Below are 3559 nucleotides of genomic sequence, written 5' to 3'. Positions count from 1 at the left end.
ACTGAAGACAACACCTGATCCTACACTGGTTGAAACTCCATGACCCCCAAGAGCAAATCACCATCTAACTGCCCATGTTATTTTACTGAAAGGTACCTCATTGCTCTATTCCCTTTCTCCATCTCAGACACGTGAAGTCACTGGAGGCTTCTATCACCGGATTACTTGATTACTTTGCCTGCTATTTCCTCATTCCACAGTATAACTTCTCTCCCAATCTGTAAGGGACCCACATTACATTTTCTCTTTTTCTTTTTACATGTGGTTTTTTGTTTCTCACTAGTTAGTCCTTGCATTCCATTTTCCCCTTCCTCATCCATTCCATGGTCCACCTCTGCCCAATCCCCAGGATTACCTGCTCTTTTTGGAACGTTGTAAACCTTGTCCTTTCATCTAAAAATATAATTGATCTTGGTCAGATAGCAGCTAATCCTGATAAACACGAGGTGAGGCACTTTGGGAGCACTAATGAGGGTAGGTTATGCACAATGCACGATAGTACCCTCGGGAGTGTTGGGGAACTGAGGGATCTTGGTGTACAAGTTCAAGGATTCCTGACAATTGGATTCTGCCTCCAGTATGAGGTTCCCACCTGCTTTAAGAAGACCACAAGCATCATGGTGCCAAAGAGAAACAATATAATGTGCCTTAATGACTACCGACTGGTGGCTCTGACATCAACCATCATGAAGTGCTTTGAGAGGCTGGTTACGGAACGCATTAACTCCAGCCTCCCAGACAACCTCGACCCACTGCAATTCACCTACCGCTGAAACAGGTCTACAGCGGATGCCGTCTCCCTGGCCCTACACTCATCTCTGGAACATCTGGATAACCAAGACACCTACGTCAGACTCCTATTTATTGACTACAGCTCCACCTTCAATACCATAATTCCAAACAAATTTATCACCAAACTCTGAGACCTAGGACTCAACACCTCCCTCTGTAACTAGATCCTTGACTTTCTGACCAACAGACCACAATCAGTGAGGACAGGCAGCAATACCTCCAGTACGATTATTCTCAACACTGGTGCCCCACAAGGCTGCGTCCTCAGCCCTCTACTTTACTCCCTGTACACTCATGACTGCATGGCCAGATTCTGCTCTAACTCCATCTACGTTTGCAGATGACACCACCGTTGTAGGCCATATCTCAAATAATGATGAGTCAGAGTACAGGAAGGAGATAGTGAGCTTAGTGACATGGGGTCATGAAAACAACGTTACCCTCAATGTCAGCAAAATAAAAGAGCCAGTCATTGACTTCAAGAAGGGGGCAGTGTACACACCCCTGTCTATATCAATGGTGCTGAGGTGGAGATGGTTGAGAGCTTCAAGTTCCTAAGTGTAAATATGTCCCGGTCCAGCCCCACAGGACATGGCCAAGATAGCTTCACCAGTGCCCCTATTTCCTCAGAAGGCTAAGGAAATTTGCATGACCCTCAACCACTTTTATTGATGCACCACAGAAAGCATCCTATCCAGATGCATCACAGCTTGATATGGCAACTGCTCTGCTCAAGACCACAAGAAATTGCAGAGAGTTGTGAACATAGTCCAGTCTATCACGGAAACCAGCCTCTCCTCCATGGATTCTGTCTACATCTCTTGCAGCCTCAGGAAAACAGCCAACATAATCAAAGACCCCACCCACCCTAGACACTCTCTCTGCTTCCCCCTCCCATTGGGCAGAAGATACAAAAGCTTGAAAACACGAACCACAAGGTTCAGGGACAGCTTCTATCTGCTGTTATAAGACTCTTGAATGAACCTCTTAATCTACCTCATCATGGCCCTATCATGGCCCTTGCACCTAATTGTCTACCTGCACTTCCTCTGTAACTGTAACACTATATTCTGCTTTCTGTTATTGCTTTTCCCTTTGTACGACCTTGGTGTACTTGTGTTTGGAATGATTGGTCTGGATGGCAAGCAAAACAAAGTTCTCCACTGTATCTCAGTACATGTGACAATAATAAACCAGTTTCCAAAGGATGCCTGAAGGTAGCAGCACAGGTAAATAATGCAGTGAAGAAGGCATACGGTAGGCTTGCATTTCATTACAGGGGCATAGAATATAGATTAGGGAGGTTATGGTACAACTTCACACAACATTGGTCAGGCCACAGCTGGAGCACTGTGTGCAGTTCTGGTCACCACACTATCGGAGGGACATGCTTGTACTGGAGAGAGTGGAGAGGAGCTATACCTGGGATGGAGTGTTTCACTAATGAGGAGAGACTAGATAGGCTGGGTTTTGTTGTCCTTGAAGTGGAGGGAGCTGAGGGGCGACCTGATTGAGGTGTACAAAATCCTGAGGGGCAGAGATAGAGTGGAGAGTAGGAAACTTCTCCTCGTGGCAGATGCCAAAGACACAGGTTTGGGGTAAGCAGTCAGAGGTTCAGAGGGGATCTGAGAAAGAACATTTTCACCCAGAGGGGGGTTGGAATTGGGAATGTACTGCCTTGGGGGGGAAGGGGTGTGGATGCAGAGACTCTCACAACACTTAAGGAGAATCTAGGTGAGCACTTGAATCGCCAAGGCAGAGAAAACTACAGACCAAGTGTGAGTAAGTGGGATTGGTGTGGATGGGTGGGCTGGAGGGGTGGTTTCTGTCTGTGTGAATCAAGCCACAGCTTTTCCTGGTTTTTGTGTCTTAAAGAAATGTGCATACACTTCATGTAGGCTCCGTATTAATTCTTTAAACAGCACCTGTTGCTTGTTTGCTGCTGTACCTTTTAATGTGGATCGTCAATCGGAGTTATTCAAATCATATCTTCTTTCGTTGTCATTTATTTGATTTAGATTTTAGACTAAATCACTGTATATACTGTAGAATTCTATCGTATTATGTTCACCCCTCCCGAAAGGCCACTTATCTATCAACCCTTTCTCATAACATAATACCAGATATAAAACAGTTTATTCCCTCCAAACGGAATCCACTTTGGCATCTTCTGAGCTGGGACCCCTCCTCTCTGTGGCCTTTATCCCAATCTTAATTGTCCAAGCTCCACACCTCCTTTTCCACTTGGGCCTAATTCTTGCAAGTATCTAAGAATATTTAACTTCCAACTGGTGTCACTTTGCAACCAGTTCTCTGTAACGGCATGAAGATTGTAGCTATTTATTTCTATTTGTGTCAGTAATTCACCTCCCTCCCGTACTCCTGTACGGGTGGGGCTGAGGGATATGGGCCAGATGCAGGAAATTGGGACTAGCTGGGTGGGCACCGTGGTCGGCATGGACTGGTTGGGCCGAAGGGCCTGTATCCATGCTGCATTGCTCTTTGGCTCTGAATACTGCGTGCATTCAGGTAAAACACATTCACCTTTTTCTTTTTACCATTGCTCCTGCTCTGACTGTATGGGAGGTACTGTACACTCTGGAGTCATAGTCATACAGCACAGAAACAGGCCCTTCAGCCCAACCGGTCCGTGCTGACCAAGATGCCCACTTAAGCCAGTCCCATTTGCCCGCGTTTGGCCCATATCCCTCCAAACCTTTCCTCTCCATGTACCTGCCCAAGTATCTTTTAAGTGTTGTTAATGTAC

Source organism: Pristis pectinata, chromosome 18, assembly GCF_009764475.1.
Source record: "Pristis pectinata isolate sPriPec2 chromosome 18, sPriPec2.1.pri, whole genome shotgun sequence".
Classification (NCBI taxonomy): domain Eukaryota; kingdom Metazoa; phylum Chordata; class Chondrichthyes; order Rhinopristiformes; family Pristidae; genus Pristis; species Pristis pectinata.
This window is presented reverse-complemented; position numbering follows the sequence as displayed.